Here is an 18,366-nt window from a genome sequence, read left to right as displayed (position 1 = left end):
AAAACATGAAAATTTCAGGTAATCACATAAGTGTTGCCATTCTCCATGGTCCACAGCATCCTCAGAATATCCCCCTCACAGCTTCCCCATCACCTGGTCCCATCCTCTTGCCCCAGCCCTCCCACTGCAGACCTCCAGGGTCTCACCTTAGAGGCTGAGAGACACATCAGAGCCCTGGCACTGTCACTGCCTGGGGGGACAACAAAACAGAACCTGGTCAGAGCCATGAGAGATGAGACCGCAGAGGGATTATGGGGGTGACTCCCCACGGGCTCCATTTACACTGTCCCCAGGGGCTCAAGGATCAAACCCTTGATCCATACTTACCTGCAGCCTGAGTGCTGCTTCCTTCTTGTTACTGCAGAAGAAATCATGTGAGACCAGGGAGGAGTCAGCCCATGAAGCCCTGAAGAAATCCCCTAGTCCTGGACCACAGGGAAGTTTCCTGAACTGTGACTGACGATCCAGAGCAGGACTGGGAAATATGAAGAAAGATGAGGAGAGATTTGAGCAACCACCTCCTGAAGTCTGCCCTCAGCAGGGACCTTCCCCTCTGCCTTTTGCTGGAATCAGGGGTCCAAAACCAGAATTATCAAGGTGAACAATCTGATTCATTTTCAAAAATTCTTTACAAAAGAGGGTTAGCAATCAGCTCCAGACTAGGCAAGTCAAGTGTGTGGATGGTAATTCTTTTTCACCTGGTAGGTAAGTTCTACCTAGAGATTGAAAAGCCCCAGTGGACAAGATTCCCCAATCCTTCCCTACCTGAGCAATTCTATCCACATCAAACTTCAGCTCCAATCAGCACAGCTACAGTGAACACAGCTCCAAGGAAAACCAGGCCAGCATTGATGCCACCATGATGCCATGGTAGGGATGAAGGATTGAGGAGGAGGGGGCACTGGAAGTGAAGGGAAGGTGAGACCCTGAGCCCCAGGCCTCTATCTGACCCTCTGAAGGCCTCCAGAAGAGCTCCTGATACCCCTGAGAAGAGCCTCTATGCTTATGTCCCTTTCCTCACCCCATCTCAGGACTCGGGACTCCAACAGTCCTCATGCTGCAGATGGCAAGTGTATCCCTGCTCCTCTCCAGAAGGTACCACCCACTGCTGGAAGGTTCCATCCCCCTCAGGCCTGGTCTCCACCAGCCGTGTGTGCTGGGTTAGGTCCTCACCATCATGCTGCCAGGTCAGGATGTTCTCAGGGTAGAAGCCCAGGGTGCATTCCTTCAGGGTGACCTGGTGTTCAGAGATGGGAGGGGGGGTGGATCTGTAGGGGTTCTGAGGAGACAGGTCCGAACATTCACAATTTGGGTTTTTCACAATTTAGGGCTGGAGCTCAGGCTATTAGGAGGCTGTTCTCTAAGGGGAGATCACAGACTTTTGTTCTTGACCAGGAGACTCAGAAAATCAGGAGTCAGATCAGAAAAATGTCCTCAGACCCAAAACAAGACCTGAGAGAGAAACCAGCGGTTCCCAACATCGCTGTTAGATCAAAAGGACCCGGTGAAAGGCTATTTTTCAGAGATGGTCTCCCCTTCAGCTCAGCAGAGCCGGAATTCCTTAAGTGTTCCAGATGGAAAGCAGGGCCCTCTGGGCAAGTCTCTCCAGGGAGAACAAGACACCCAGGGGGCTCCTCCCTCTGGGACTAGAAACAGGCGCTGCTCTGACCAGCCTTCCATCCTTCCCGCGCGTGCCCGCCTGAGGGAGGTTGGGAGACCTCGCGGCCCTTTCCTGGGCGCTGAGGCTTCTCCCAGCACTGCAGGGTCGGGCGGCCCGCCTGGTGCTTCCCCTTCAGGTAGTTCTTCCGCAGCTCCGGGAGCAGCCGCCTTCCAGCGCCGGGAGATCTGCGCGGCCGCGTCCGCCGCGGTCCAGGAGCGCAGGTCCCCGTTCAGGGCCAGGTAATCGGCGCCGTCGTAGGCGACCTGACTGTACCCGCGGAGGAGGCGCCGTCGGGCCCCACGTCGCAGCCAGACATCCCCTGGAGGGTGTGAGAGCCTGTCCCCACCCCGCGGTCACCCCGCCCGCCCCGCGGGAATAAACCGAAACCGACGCGGGAACCTCGCGGGGAACGTCCCGGGGCGCGTCCCGGGTCGAGGGTCCGGCGGGTCCCCTGCCTCGGGGACGCTCGGGCCGGGGTCTGGGGTCCCGCCCGCCCGCGGGGTGGGGTCGTGAGCGCCCCGGGCCCGCCCGCTCACCGGCCGCGCTCTGGTTGTAGTAGCCGCGCAGGGTGCGCAGGTTCAGGCGGAAAGTCTGGGCGTTGGTCTTAGCTCTCTGCGTCTCCCCCTCCCAGTACCGCGGCGCCTCCCGCCCTGTGGAGTGGAATGGACAGAGAACTGCGCGGAGAGTGGCAGAGTGCGGCGGAGTACAGGACGACGAAAAGCGGAGAGCATCAAGGCACCAACAGGCCTGCTAGAACCGGTAATGGACCTACCCTGGATGGGTTGGTTGCGCCAACAGTGCTCCAAAAGCATGCATGGATGGCAGCTGCCCAGGTGCCTGTGCCTGCGAGTAGGATTGTGGGGAGACACACGGAGCCATCACTGAGGTGAATGACCCTCACTGAGTAATCAAAACACAGGCGCCCTGGCGCTGGAGCAGGGTGCACTAGTTGCCATTTCTGCAGACACTGACTGAACTGGGCTAACGCCCGAGTTCCAGGTCTGAGGGCTTCCGAACTGAGAACCAGGGCACGAAACTTGGGGCGTCGGATCCCCCTGACTGAGGGGCACAGGGTAGACATAGCACCCGGCGCTGTCGAGTTGCTCCACACCACCCCACTCTGTTCCCCGGAGACGCACCGGAAAAAGCACAGCTCTAGAAGGATGCTAGGGAAGATCTCTGGCGCCACCTAGTGATCAGAAGAAAATCACCAACTCCCTGATAGTTGGAAGCTAGGATTTCCAAAACCACCCTCAGGCTCTGAGAGGGGTGGACCACCCGGAAATGGGGGTGAGAAGGGAAACAAGGCGTGGAGCAAGACCCCACTCTGGAATGAGAGGTGGGCACGGGATCCGGGGAATGCCATAATAGTGGGCACTGCACAGGGTGACAGCCGGAGTTTTTGGATCTGACAGATCTGGAATTGAGAACTAGAGCACAGACTTCAGGGCATGGGATCCACACAGCTGCAGCACAGCACAGGTGAACAGGAGGTTCCTTTCTCAGAGAACCACTGGTGAAAAAGCGCAGGTCAGCAAGTACAATCTCTGGCCACCTAATGACAAGAACAAAATCGCCCAGTTGCTAATTCCCTGCTGGACTGGAGTAAATACAGAGGGAGGGAACTGTAAGGGACAATGCCCAGCAACACAGACACAGCATCAACACCCTGGTGGAGTTTTGGCCTAACAGTGCTGGACCCGGTCTGGTAAACAGTTTCTGACATCCTTGAAGGAGAACTCCAAAGGGATGCCCACCAACACCAGTGGCAGAACTTCCCAACACATAGAACTAATTAGAAAGCAAACAGCAGGGAGAAGGAACAATACAAATAACCAAGCAAGCCTGCAGGGAAGGACACACCACAAAAAGAAAATCAGTCACCAGAAGTCTACAACAATGACATGGAAGAATTCTTCTGCCCGTCAGATAAAGAATTAATAATCATCATGGTTAAAGAGCATAAAGAAAATAAAAAGGAAAAAATGATATGCGACAAATAATCAATGAACTGAAGAATGAAAATGAAACCTTAAGAAAGGAAATAAAAGAAACACAGGAGATTAAAAGATTACTGGAAGAGATAACTCTGGGAAGAGCATGAAAACAGAATCAATGAAATGGAAGAATGGATTAGTACTCTTGAAGATACAGAAATAAAAGAACCAAAAGAGAAAAGGACAGAAGCAAAAAGGAAGAAGAATGAGAACACTCTGACAATTATCAGACTTTTTGAAGACAGGAAATATAAGAATTATAGGCATTTTAGAAGGCGAGGAGAGGGACAAAGGAACTGAGAAATTATTTAAGGAGATAATGGAAGAAAACTCCCCAACCATGAAAAAGGAGACAAATATAGACATACAAGAAGTGAGAAGAACACCCAATTACCACAATGAAAAGAAAACCACAACAAGATACATAATAAAAAAGCTTGTAAGAGTACAAGACAAGGAAAAAGTAATAAAAATGGCAAGGGAGAAAGAATATATAACTTATAAGGGAAAACCAATCAGGTTAACTTCGGCGCTCCTGAAGAAACACTACAGGCAAGAAGAGAATGGAGTGACATATTTAACAAACTTCAAGACAGCAAGCACAGCCAAGAATACTTTACACTGCAAAGCTCTCCTTACTCTATGAAATAAAAATAAGGACCTTCTCAGACAAACCGAAACTCCAGAAATTCATTACAACTAAACCCCACTCCAAAAAATTCTACAAGGCCTAAAGCCAATATCAACAGAGGAATAAATAAGAAGAACAAAATAAAGCAAGGAATAAAATCACAAAAAGACAAGCAAAATGGCAAACAGATGCCAACATATCAATATTAACTCTAAATGTAAATGGACTAAACTCATCAATAAAAAGACACAGAGTAGCAAGCTGGATTAGAAAACAAAATCCAACCTTTTGCTGTCTCCAGGAAACACATTTAACCACAAAAGATAGCCATAGACTGAAAGTAAAAGGTTGGAAAACAATCCTACAAGCAAATGGACCAAAGAAGAAGGCAGGAACAGCTATACTTATATCAGATGAAATAGACTTCAAACTGAAAAAGGTAACAAGCAACATAGATGGACACTACATTATGATCAAGGGGACAGTACATCAGGAAGACATAACACTCATCAACATATACTCACCAAATGAAGGAGCACCAAAAGATATTAACAATTAATATCAGCTCTGAAAACAGACATTAAGGAAAATACATATAGAGTGGGAGACTTCAACACCCCACTATCATCAATGGACAGATCAACAAGACAAAAAATAAAGACAGAGAGCCCTAAATAAAGACATACAAATCATGGGCCTAACAGACATCTATAGGACACTGCACCAAAAAAAATCCGAGTACACAATTTTCTCAAGCAGGCATGGAATATTCTCTAGAATCAATTACATACCGGGCCACGAGACAAACATCAACAGATACATGAAGATCAAAATCATTCCACCTATCTTCTCTGATCATAAAGGCATCAAACTAAAAATAAATCATGAAAATAAAACAATGAATACTCTAAAATTCATGGAGATTGAAATCCACATTATTGGAAGTCCACTGGACTAATGAGGAGATCAAAGAAGAAATTAAAATAAACTTTGAGTTGAATGACAAGAAGGACACCACTTTCCAGAATGTATGGGATGCAGCAAAAGCAGTAATAAGAGGAAAATAGATAGCAATACAGGCGCACATCAAGAATAAGAAAGAACTCAAAGAAGCAACCTAATTTCATACCTCAAAGAAATAGAAAAAGAACAACAAAAAAACCCAAAATCCAGTAGAAGAAAGGAAATGATAAAAATCAAAGCAGAAATAAATGAAATAGAAATTTAAAAAAATCCAAAAGGTCAGTGAAACCAAAAGTTGGTTCTTTGAAAAAAATAAACAAAATAGGCAAACCTCTAGCCAGACTCACAAGGAAAAAAATGGGAGAAAACACACATAAATAGGATTATAAACAAAAGAGGAGAAATCACAACAGATTCCACTGAAATTAAAAGAATAATCAGAGATTGGTATGTACACTTATATGGAAACAAATTCAACAATCTAGAAGAGATGGAAAAATTCCGAGAATGATATAATCATCCAAAACTAGATAAAGAAGAAAGAGAACACCTAAACTGACCAATTACAAGCAGCGAAATTGAAATAGTAATCAAAACACTCACCAAAAACAAAAGCCCAGGCCCAGTTGGCTTCACAAATGAATTCCATCAAAAGTTCAGCAATGAATTAGTGTGTATCCTACAAAAACTCTTTCAAAATATTGAAAAAGAAGGAATATTACCAAATACATTCTATGAAACCAACACTACACTAATTCCAAAACCAACAAAGACAACACAAAGAAAGAAAATTACAGGCCAGTCTCCCAAATGAATACTGATGCAAAAATCCTCAACAAAATCCTTGCCAACAGAATCCAACAATGCATCAAAGGGATAATACACCATAATCAAGTGCAGTTTATCCTAGGGGCACAGGGATGGTTCCACATATGAAAATCGATCAGTGTAATCCAACACATCAACAAAAAGAAAAATAAAAATCATTATGATCGTATCAATAGAGGCTGAGAAAGCATTCAACAAAGTCCAACATCCATTTATGATGAAGTCCCTTGAAATTCATGGGATTCAAGGAACATATCTTAACATGATGAAAGCCTCTATGACAAACCCACTGCCAATATTATTCTCAATGGTGAAAAGCTGAGGACCTTTCCTTTAAGATCAGGAACAAGAAAAGGATGTCCTCTCTCACCACTGCTCTCCAACATAATACTGGATGTCCTAACTGGAGCAATAAGACAAGAGAAAGACATACAAGGAATCCAAATAGGGAAAGAAGAAGTAAAGCTATCACTATCTGCAGACAATATGATAATATACATAGAGAACCCTAAAAACTGCACAGAAAAACTACTCAATCAACCAGTTTAGTAAAGTAGCAGGATACAAAATCAACACACAACAATCAGTAGCCTCCCTATACACAATCATTCTGAAGAAGAAGAAATTAAAAAAAAAATCCCTATATTGAATAAAAAAATCAAATACTTGGGAATAAACTTAAAAAAGAGATAAAGGAACTATACAAGGAAAATTATAAAACTCTGTTAAAAGAAATAGAAAAAGACACAAGGAAATGGAAAGACATCACCTGCTCATGGATTGGAAGAACTAACATTATGAAAAAGGCCATCCAAAAAAAGCAATTTACAGATTCAATGCTATTCCAATAAAAAATCTCAATGACATTCTTAAAAGAAATAAAAAAATACTGGTGAAATTCATATGGAACCACAAAAAAAAAAAACAAAAAAAAAAAAAACAAAAAAACCCTGCAAATAGCCAAAGCTCTACTGAAAAAAACAAAGGAGAATGGAGGGATGACACTTCCAAACTTCAAACTATACTACAAAGCCATAATAATTAAAACATTATGGTATTGGAAAAATGCATAGACCAATGGAACCCAATAGAGAGCCAGGAAATAAAGCCATACTTACATGGGCAATTAATCTTTGACAAAGGAGCAAAGAGTATGCAAAGGAACATGGACAATTTGTTCAATAAATGGTGCTGGGAAAACTGGACCACCACATGCAAAAGAATGAAACTAGACCACTACCTCTCACTGTGCACAAAAATCAACTGAAAATGGATAAAAGAACGACATAAGACCTGATACCATAAAATATATAGCAGAAAATATAGATAAAACACTACAAGACATACATATCAGTAACATCTTTAAAGACTCATCACCCAAAGCAAAGAAAGTCAAGGGAAAGATAAACACCTGGTATTACATAAAACTGAAAAGCTTCTGTGCAGCAAAAGAGACATTAACCAAAACAAAGAGACACCCCACTGACTAGGAAAAATTTTTTACATGCCATACAATTGATATGGGACTGATCACAAAAATATACAAAGAACTCACACAACTCAACAAAAACAAAGTAAACAATCCAGTCAAGAAAAGGGCAGAACTTAAAAGACATTTCTCCAAAGAGGAAATGCAAATGGCCAACAGGCATATGAAAAAATGTTCAACATCCCTTATAATCAGGGAAAAGCATATCAAAACCACATTGAGATACCACCTTACACCAGGAAGAATGGCAGATATCAAAAAACCAAGCAAAAACAAATGTTGGCGAAGATGTGGTGAAAAAGGAACTCTCCTACATTCCTCATGGGAGTGCAGACCTGCTCAACCACTATGGTAAGCTGTCTGGAGTTTCCTCAGTCTGCTAAAAATGGTGCTACCATATGACCCAGCCATTCCTGTCCTAGGGGTCTACCCAAGGGACACAATAAACATTGATTCAAAAGAACACCTGTACCCCTATTTTTATTGCAGCACTATTTACTATAGGTAAAACCTAGAAACAATTCAAATGCCCAAAAATAGATGACTGGATCAAGAAGCTGTGGTATAATACACAATGGAATATTATTCAGCAATCAAAAAAGGTAAAGTCATGCCATTCTTAGCAACGTGGATAGAGTTAGAAGAAATTATGCTCAGTGAAATAAGCTAGAAGGAAAAAGAAAAATATTGGATGCTTTCACTTACAGCAGGAATATAGGAGAACCAAATAAGACTTCAGTGTAAAAAAATAATAATATAAACACAACAAAACAAAAACAGACAATTATAAATCAGAGACATCCTGCAGGGAAGGAGGGAGAGGGATGAGAGGGGTGGAAGGAGGAGCACAGGGGATTGTGGTGATGGTGCACAGGTGCACTGGTGAAGCAAATTCCATAGGGACTACACCTGAGGGTGTAGGGGAAGCAAATATTGTTTAAAAATGAACAATGATGTAAAAAATAAATTAAAATATTTTTTAAATTTTTATTTATATATTTTTACATCATTGTTCTTTTTTGTACAATGCTTGATTTCTCCTCTCAGGTGTTGTCCCCATAAAATTACCACAACCAATACACCCATGAAACATCATTATGGACTCCTGTAATCATCCCTCTCCTATTTCAATCCCTCTCCCTCTCCTGATGAATGTATCTGATTTATAGTTTGCCTGCTAGTTTTGTATTTTTTTTCTGATCCCTTGTATGGTTTCCCTATGTTCCTCCTATAAGTGAAACCATCCAATATTTTTCATTTTCCTTTTGACTTATTTCACTGAGCATAATCCCTTTCAGCTCCATCCATGCTGCTATGAATGGCATAAGTTGATCTTTTTTGATTGCTGAGTAATATTGCATTGTGTATATATACCCATACCACATCTTGATTCAGTCATCTGTTTTGGGGCATTTAGTTTGTTTCCATAGCTTAGCTTTTGTAAATAGTTCTGTAATGAACATAGGAGTGCAGGTTTCCTTTCTAATTGGTGTTTTTGTGTCCTTTGGGTAGATTCCTATGAGTGGAATTGCTGGGTCATATGGTAGATCCAATTTTAGTAATCTGGGGGTCCTCTACATGGATTTTTCATAACGGCTGGACAAGTTTGCATTCCCACCAGCAATGCAAGAGGGTTCCATTTTCTCTCAATCTTTGCCAGCATTTGTTGTTAGTTTTTTTAAATGTGGGCCATTCTTGGTGGCATGATGTGATATCTCATTGTGGTTTTGATTTGCATTTTCCTGACAGCATCTGCTGTCGTCCAGCCCAGTTTTCAGATGGCTGCTGTGGTTGCTGCAGAGTCATGTCAGTAGCCCCACTGGTGAGCTGCCATGGTGGGTTGGATCCTGGCCCACTGATGCTGGGGTGCCACAAGCTCCAGGCCCTCACTGATGCGATAGCACCATCTTGCATGACACTTATTTTGTTTGGGACTTCTGGACACTGTGGACACTATTTCAGCAGGTCACTTGTAGCCTCAACAACTCTTTGTTTCCCCTGTTTGTTAAGCCCAACAACAATGGGCTCATTGTTGTTCCCTGAGCCTGAGCAGTCTTGCAATTGTGCCACAGTGAGAACCCATAGGCAGTGCCCTGTCTTCTCCCTTGGCAATGTCCTTTGATCTCCTATAACACCAGTTTTAGAATCACTTTTAAAACTTGGTTGGGTTTTTCTAAAAGGATTGGTCTTTCTTTGTAATGATAATTCTCCATATTCCCACCTCCAGTTTGTGCTTACAAATTTTTCATAGTCGGTTTAATGACTCCTTAATGACTCATCATTTCCTGTAGATCTAAATAAGCTTCCATCACTGCCCCCTCACCCTCCTGGCCCCAGTCATATGGGGTCAAAATCTTTTGGGGAGTGGAAGGGGAAGAGTCAGTGTTCCTTAACCGCTGCTGGAGTGGGATGTGGAGCTGTCTCATCAAGGGGCCCAGTGCTAGCCCCGGAACTAACGAGTGCTCCTGGCTGTGGAAGGAGGTGTAGATGGAGTCCAGGGTGGGGTGTCCGTGCTGGCTGTTCACCTTAAAGGAAGAGTTGGAGCTTGATGGTTCTTCAGTAGGAGGAAACAAATTGTACAATGAGATGGAGTATGCAGGGTCCATAAAGGAGAATGAGAGCGGTAGTGGCTAAAGGCCCCAGGCAGGGCAGTGTCCATGAGGGAGCCCCACTGAGAATTCCTCCCCAGGGAGAGACTTTTCTCTCTAAGTCTGTTGGGTAACACTTGAAGTTTTCTTATGTTGCACATTGCTTGTCTGCTGTGGTGAGCACAGGAACAATGCTCCTCCAGATAAATGCATGTTCCTCTCGGGTAGCAGTAAGTAGATCCAATGTCCTGTGATTTTTAAAACCGCTCATCCTAGGAAATCAAACTATTGTTGAACTCTGCCCATGGAGTCAGCTATATTGTTTGTGGCCTGAGTGGGATTTTGGAGAGTTCTGCATTTAAGGCGATGTCTGTGGTTCCCAAGGCCACACCCAATGAGATGCCCAGGGCTTCAGGTCAGGGAGGGACCCTAGTGTCACCTCCTTATGTTTATGGGAGAGAAGGATGTGGGATGGGTTAGGGACTCACCAGTCAGGGACTCACTTTCTTCTCCAACTGCCTATAGGGTGTGATGAGCCCTAAAGAGTAGAGCCCTGTCAGTGCTGGAGGAAGAGTTCAGTCTGCTGAGGTGTTGCAGAGGAAATAAAGGCAACTTCAGGGCAGGAAGGGGAGAGTGACAAAAAGTTCTACAACTGCCAGGATAGTGGGTTCATCAGCCAGCGCCCCCTACCCCCAATCCTGTTGACATGTTTTGAAATGTGTGGAAGGCTTGTATTGGCTGACAGTCATGACCGGTGTCATCAGGAGGGCTGTGTAATTATGATTTCTCTGTGCTGAATTTTGAGTTGCATATTCTAGAAAGTGTTTTGGGCTGTATCAAAGAAGAACCTTGTTTTGTTGGGGGATGAAGAAAATTTTAGGCTTTGGTATAGCCCCTGAGGGCCAAATATCCAAGTCTGCCCACAGCCAGGAAGGCATCCAGCACAGAACTGATAACTTGTTGGATTTAGGTTCTGACTAAGAAGTGTTAAATTTCAAGGTCTGTTTATACCTGCAAACTAATGCTGCTTCAGGGAATTATTGAGCTCTTGAATTGACCTAAAGTGTATGTTCACGTAGAGATGGTGTGAGGTTTCCCACTGGGGACCATGGTTCCATCGGAGAGGATACCGATTGGGTAAGACATTTTGGGAGCAAGTGCAACGCTAGTAAATAGAGATCCTTCAACTGTAACAGTGTTTATGCCTGAGGAGGCTGGGTGGGAAAAGAAATTTTAGGCCTTGGACAAATCTGGCCCCAGAGTCATGTTTTCATGGTGGCGTCTGTGGTAGGTGTGGGGGTGGAGGCCTGCTGGGTGGTCACACACACTTGGGCAGGAGCTGGAGTTCTCATTCCCGTGGCTCTGCAGTTTATACATATCCAGCAGTTAGTCTTAACAAGATACATTGTGTTATCTTAGCCAGGGTGAATCCTGAGTGTAGAATCACTTGCCCCAGGTGATTGCCCCACCTGATCACTTCAGGTGAAGTGAGAAGAACTTGAACGATTAGAAGGAGTCCCCAGATAGGACCTTTGAAGGGACCTATTGATGGTGGGGAGAGGAGCAGGCAAAATGGGAGGAAGATGGAAGAATCGGCCTGGTGATCCAGGTAGGGCTGGGATTGCCCCGCACTCATTTGTGGTGCTTTCATCACAGTCAGCAGTCCTCCTCCGCTGTCTGTTGAGGAGGTATATAGTTGCTTCACAGGAGTACTGTTCCTCTGCCTTAGGTGCCTGTGAAGGGCCCTGAGAAGAAACTGCTACTGGAGGCAGGTGATTCAGCCAGAATGTCCAGCCATTTTGAATACTGTGGAGGACTCAGAATGTCCATTTTGGACTTGACTGTCCCCACATCATCTTTCCAAGTTTTAAGGTAGACCTGTTGCCTGGGTGACAGTTTCAAGGGATCGGGGTCTTCAGGGTGAGCTTGAGGAAGTGCCCTGTTTCCATACTCAACCAGAGTCTTGTTGCGTTAATGGTGTGAGTTGAAAGAGTGGTATTTGGGGTCACAGACAAAATCTGAGGGTAACAAAGGTCTTCTACATGTCATTTTTAAAGGACTTAGCTGTAAATCTTTCTCAGGGGCTTTGGGAGTTCTCAGGAGACCCACAGGGTTACCGTTAGCTACCTCTCCTTGGTTCTCAACAAAGTTTGGCCAGATGCCTCTTTGTAGTATGATTTGCTTTTTTCCATCTTTCCAGAGGATGGGGGAGCCAGGCTGAATGTAAATAGTATTGTATGTTTAAAGTCTTGGTCACCTGCTGAGTTACTGAGCAGTGAATGATGGTTCATTATCATTTTTCAGGGATTGCCAAAGCGCAAACCAGGGGATTATTTCCTTCAGAAGGGCCTGTACCTAGGATGCTCTTTCTGTTCTGGCAGGAAAGCCTTAGATCCACCCTGTGAAGGTGCCTGTGACTACAGGAGACATTTGTACTTGGGGCAGGGAGGCACTGGGTAAAGTCCAACTGCCAGGTCTTTCCTGGCCATGTCTCCTTGCACGTCACTGGTTGGAACAGAAGGGGTGACACAGTGTCCTCAGGATTGTTCCTAACACAAAGTTTCTAAGCCCAACAGGCTTCCTCGACTGCCTGATAAAGACCCACTCCCATAAAATTGGATTTTATCAGGGTCCACAAGGCATTATGTCTCAAATGTGTGTCCTAGAAGAGTCCAGGTGCTAATTTCCACTGCAAGCCTTTGGGGATAAGATACTGGCCCTTTGCCCAAAGACCAGTTTTCTGAAGTTGGCACTGGTTTTTCTCCTTTTTCCTCCTGATAGTGAGCGCCCATTTCTAAGTGCAGCAGAGTTTAGGATCCTTAGTGATTCCAGCGCAGGACACTGGAGGGCCCGTGTTGCTGGAAGCACGTCAGTCCTGGACCACCTAAAAGAAGCCATCACGTGTCAGAGCAGTAGGTGTCCCGCTTGCTTAAGTCTGTTATTTGGGGGTACAGCCACTGGCCCTATCTACTAATAAAGGTGAGTCACTGCCATTAAAACTGACTGTATTTCAGAGAATAATCTTGTTTCTATATCACATTTTGTTTATTACCACATTCACTATGGGGGAACACATTTTTGAGACCCCCAGGAGTATCACTTAGCGTCGTGTAACTGAGGCCCATCGTGCTGCACGTGTGCATGGTCACTCCTGTCATTGCTGGGGGGTGTCCACTGCCTGTTCCACCGCAGGCTGATCGCCATGGAGATGTCTGGGCTGTTTCCAGTTTGGGGCTGTGATGTATAAAGTCATTATTAACATTGACTTACAAGTTTTTTAGTTCTCTTGAGAAATGCCTAGGCGTGTGCTTGCCAGGCTACATGGTAAGTGTATGTTTACTGTGTAAGGAACTGCTCCATGCTCTGAAGTGTCTGTGACCTTTGCATTCCTCCCAGCGGTGTGTGGCAGTTCTAGTGGCTTAGCATCTGGGCCGGCACTTGGCATTGTCCGTTCCCTTTTTGTTTTTTGTTATTCTGTGTTGTGTGCTCCTTTACATTTCATATATTTTCTTTGATGGAGTGTCACTTCAGATCTTGAGGCTTTCATTATTTTTTCATAAAGTTTTCTTATTTATTGTGTTTCAAGAGTGCTGTATGTCTGGCGCTGGTGCTTTGTCACATAAGTTTTATGCAAATATTGCCTCCGAGGCTGTGCTTGTCCTTTCTTTCTTTTTAAAAAAGATGTTATTTATTTATTTATTCATACAGGAACTGGGGTGTAGGCCAGAGGTATGGGGGGTTGTCAGAGGATTCACCAGAAAGAGTGGGGAACAGAATAGGCAGACTGACTGAATACAGTGCTGAGGGGAGCTGTGGGCATGACAGGAGAGGTCTGCTGCACCATGTGCGTAGTTCCCTGGCCAGGGACTGAACTCAGGCAGCAGTGGCTGGCAATAGCTTGATAGTGCTGAGACTTAACCCCTGTACCAGTGGGAGATCCCTACTTTTATTCTTTCAATAGAAATTGTGAAGAGAAGACAGTTTAATTCATTTTGATGAAATTCAGTTCATCATTTCTTCATTTGCAGATCATGCTTTCGGTATTTTATCTAAGAAATCTTTAATCCTGTGTCATAAAGTTTTTCTCCTATTTTTTTCCCTGCAAGTTTTATAGTTTTAATTTTATATGTAGGTCTACCCTGAATCCTGACTGGCTCTTCTATTTAAGGGGTGAGGTATTTAGGGAGGACTGTTGAGGTTCCTATTTTTTTTTTTTTTTTTGGCACATGTGCAGTTGTTTCAGCACCATGTGTTCAAAGAGATTATCCTTTCTCTAGAATCACTCAATTATATTTGGAGTTTCTGTTCCCTTCCATGGATCAATGTGTTTATCCTTTTGCCAGTAGAACATGGTCTGGTTACTATAGTTTTATAGTAAATTTTGAAATTAGCTAGTGTGAATTCTCTAACTTTATACTTTTCAAAATTTATCATGTATCCTAATTCCATTGCCTTCCCACATAAGCTTTAGAATCTGCTGTCTGAGTTCCACAAAGAAATCCTGCACAGAATCTATAGATATATTTGGAGGAAATTGATACTTAACAATATTAAATCTTCCAATTGAGGAACACAGTATATATCTTGCCATTTATTTCTATTTTCTTTGACTTATTTCCTCATCATTTTTGGGGAAAAATGATCCGGCATATATTTTGTTACATTTACTGATACATATTTCATGTTTTGATGCTATAGTGATACTTTAAAAACATGTTTTGTAATTGTTAAGATATGGAAAAGCAATTGAGTTTTGTTTATTTAGGACCTTTGCCCTACAACCTTGATAGATTCTCAGAGATTTTCTGTGTAGAATCGTACTCTCTACAAATAGAGAAAAGTCTTATTTCTTCTGTTCCAGGCTGGATGCCTCTTGTTTCTCTTGCTTTTCTGCATTAGGTATGTTAGTATGCAGATTGGGGTACCCCAAAGCCCCCTCTAAAGGGCTTTGGCAAACTGCCACTTAAAGCAAAGCAAACTCTTAATGTGAAAGTTCTTTACTAGGAGAAAAGAGAAGAGGATATTAATTTTTCAATAAAACACCCAAAGTTACCCATCCCTCATGAGTAAATGCCCAGGTAAGTAGGGTTTGCCCAAAGTGGAGTCTCTGAAGTCCAAAAGCTTGCCATAAATCCTAAGGTAGCTTCTGGTGGGGAATCATAGGAAAGGGGCAGGAGGGTCAAGCTTGTCTGGGATGAAAGGAGCAAAATCAAAGCACAAATCAAGGTAACCGTTGTCATTGTCTGCCTCCCTTTGGGTCTCACCCATGCCTCTTCCAAGTGTCTCTGTAGGTTTCCACTCCATGTGTCTCTTCCCATGTCCCCCATGTCCTTGGTGCAAGCCCCAAGTTGAGAAGCAAGGGGACATCTTCACATGTCCCTCTGCCCCATGCTATCTATTACTGTTATGAGTTATATGGATTGATTTTCAAATATTGAACCTTATATGTTTTGGGACATTGAAACCTACTTAATGGTGATCTACTATACTTTTATAATTGCTGGATTCTACTTGCTGTGTTTTTGTTGAGAATTTTTGCATCATTGCTCATGAAGGAAGTCTATCTGTGGAATTTTCTTGTAATGTTCTTGTCTGCCTTTTTATTATTAATTTCTTCTTGTCTGATTTTATATCATAATACTAATTGGGAAATGTTACCTTCTGCTATGTTTTCTGGGAGAGATTCTGTAGATTTGGTATTATTTCTCCCTTAAATGTTAGAATTCATAGGGAAGCTTTTTCCTCCTGGGAATGAATACTGGGAGGTAATCTCTCAATGGAGGGCCTGGCATGCTGCCATTTTTCATTGTTTTTGCTTCCACACCAAGCCCCCTTTTCATAGTCTCTACATTTCGTTTTTTTGTTTTTTTTTTTAAGAGCAATTTTTGGCTATTTGTTATTTGTAGTCAGGACTTCAGTGCTAGATTAATGATTGCATCACTATGACAACCTCTCCTGGATGACTCCCATTCAAGTGATTGTTATTTTTGACATTTCTAGACTTTTTTTTTTAAGATTTATTTATTTATTTATACAAGCACTGGGTATAGTCAGAAGTGCGGGAAAGTGAGAGAATTCACCAGAGCCAGAGTGGAGAACAGAACAGGCAGATTGACGAAATACACTGCTAAAGGGAGCAGCAGGCGTGGCAGGAGAGGTCTGCACGCCATGTGGGACCCTTGCCAGTGGCCAGGGATCGAACCAGCGCTGCAGAGGCTGCGGGCAGCTTCGCAGCCCAGCGCTCAACTGCTGCGCCACCAGAGGAGGCCCTAGACACGTTTTAATGATCCTCCACTCCATTTCCACTTCTACTGCCGAATATCAGGTGTTGCCTGGATTGTGGCAATGCCTCTCTACCTTAATCCCAGCACTTGGCTTGACCCCCTTTCTAGTCTTTCCTCTCTACTGCAGTATTTCTAACCTAACACTCCAACTGTAGCATTTCCCTACTCAATTATCATTAACATTGTCTTCACCTCTCAGGTAAAATCTAAATCTCCTTGGAATAGGTTACGAGACTCTTTATGATTTTTGTCCAATGGGCTGGTAAAGTTTACAAATGGGGGATTTGTGAAGAATAATCGACCAGTTAAGAGAAATGAAATCACTGCATCTTTGAGCATGTAGGTATATGGGAAATAACAGGGTGATACTGTTACAAATGCAGGAGGAGAAAATGTAAGACCAGCTTTCTACAGTCTGCCTTTTGGCTGGTTAAGGATAATAATGGTCCTTTTGTTTTGTCAAAATGAGACACACCTTTTAGGGGAAGCCCAAATGTTTGCAAAGTGCCCTTGGAACTTGCTCTCTTCTTATTGCAATGAGGACCAAAAGGACACTCACTAGACATATACACCCCAATGCTTGTTGGGCACTGTTTCAGGTCCCATGGTTTCAGGGCGAATAAGATGGCAATGGCCCCTTCCTTTAAGAAGCAGAGATAAAGCTGGGAAGACACACAAATCATTCCAATGTATTTCTCTAAAGTTTATAATCTCAACAACTATGGACTTGTTAAAATCTCTCTTGAGAGACGGTGGTTTTTTTTTTTTTTTTTCCTAAAAATCATCAGTCTCTCTTGTTTCCTTCTTTTTGCTTTCAAATCAGCTTTTGAAAAAGCTCTTGTGGACCCTGCTGGTGTCTGTAGCAACCATCTTCTTACCTTTGGTGCAGTATGAGTGGTCTGCATTTGTCTTAGTTTGCTCAGTTCTCATCCTTGACTTCTGCAACCCACTTCCTCCTGCCACTTAATTGGCTTTCACCCGGGGTCCTCCGAGGCCATCTGTAGTCTCTGCAGCACCCAACACCACTTTTTCCCAGAGCACTATTGGGCTCACTCCTGTCTGCTCAACTTCTCCCTACCCCTCACCTTGTGTCTCCCATGAACTATAACAAAATCTTCCTCAACCTTCCCCTTACACTCACAAGACAAACTGAGTCAAATTTTGAAATATGAAGAAAGTTTTGAGTATTATATGTATTTCATTTGTGCATTTTTGTCATTAATTTTTTTCCTTTTTTTTTTTTTGTGGTGATAAAATATTAGTCTACATTAGCTTGGAACTTACCCCTGTATATTCTGAACACATTTGTTCATTTTGCTCTTTCCATTCAGTAAATATTTATTCATTGCTTACTTTGTGCAAAGATAGTTCAGTAGGAGATATCTTTTTTCTTTTTCTTTAATCATTTATTTATTTAGGGACACAAGACCTGGGGTACAGGTCAGAGGAGAGAGAGGTGAGAGGAATCACCAGAGACAGAGTGAGGAACAGAACAGGTGGATCTACTGAAATACACTGCTAAGAGGTGTAGCAGGGGAGACAGGAGAGGTCTGTTGTGCCATGGGTACCTCCCTGACTCGCAGGGATCAAACTCGTGCTGCAGAGGCTGTGGATAGCTTCACAGTGCTGTGCTTAACCCCTTGTGCCACCAAAGAGGCCTGATACCCTTTTTCTTTCTTAACACTTAAGCCAATTTTGAACTTCCAATACCACAGTTTACCCAGGCCTGCATTTCTAGCCCTGTTCTAGCCCTGTTCTAGTTCTGGTCATATCAAGTTGCCTGTACTTCCTCATGATTCCTTCCAAATGCCCAAGTCTGTGGGGTGACAACCTCAATTTAGGAGAGAAATTGTTGAAATCATACCAAGTACTCTCTCTAACCACAATGCAATAAAGTTAGAAAGCAACTATAAGAAAAAAAAAAAA

The 18,366-nt window shown here is 43.4% G+C and overlaps 1 pseudogene; it reads right to left on the bottom strand.

Annotated features, from left to right (window-relative positions):
* Positions 1–1,537: 1,537 nt before the first annotated feature.
* Positions 1,538–18,366, bottom strand: part of LOC129146265 (class I histocompatibility antigen, Gogo-B*0201 alpha chain-like) — a 19,027-nt pseudogene continuing 2,198 nt past the window's right edge.

Source organism: Talpa occidentalis, unplaced genomic scaffold (genome assembly GCF_014898055.3).
Source record: "Talpa occidentalis isolate TD23 unplaced genomic scaffold, MPIMG_talOcc4v2.1 talOcc4.2, whole genome shotgun sequence".
Lineage (NCBI taxonomy): Eukaryota > Metazoa > Chordata > Mammalia > Eulipotyphla > Talpidae > Talpa > Talpa occidentalis.
Note: the sequence above shows the minus strand (reverse complement) of the source record. Positions and strands in the feature narration are given on the sequence as shown.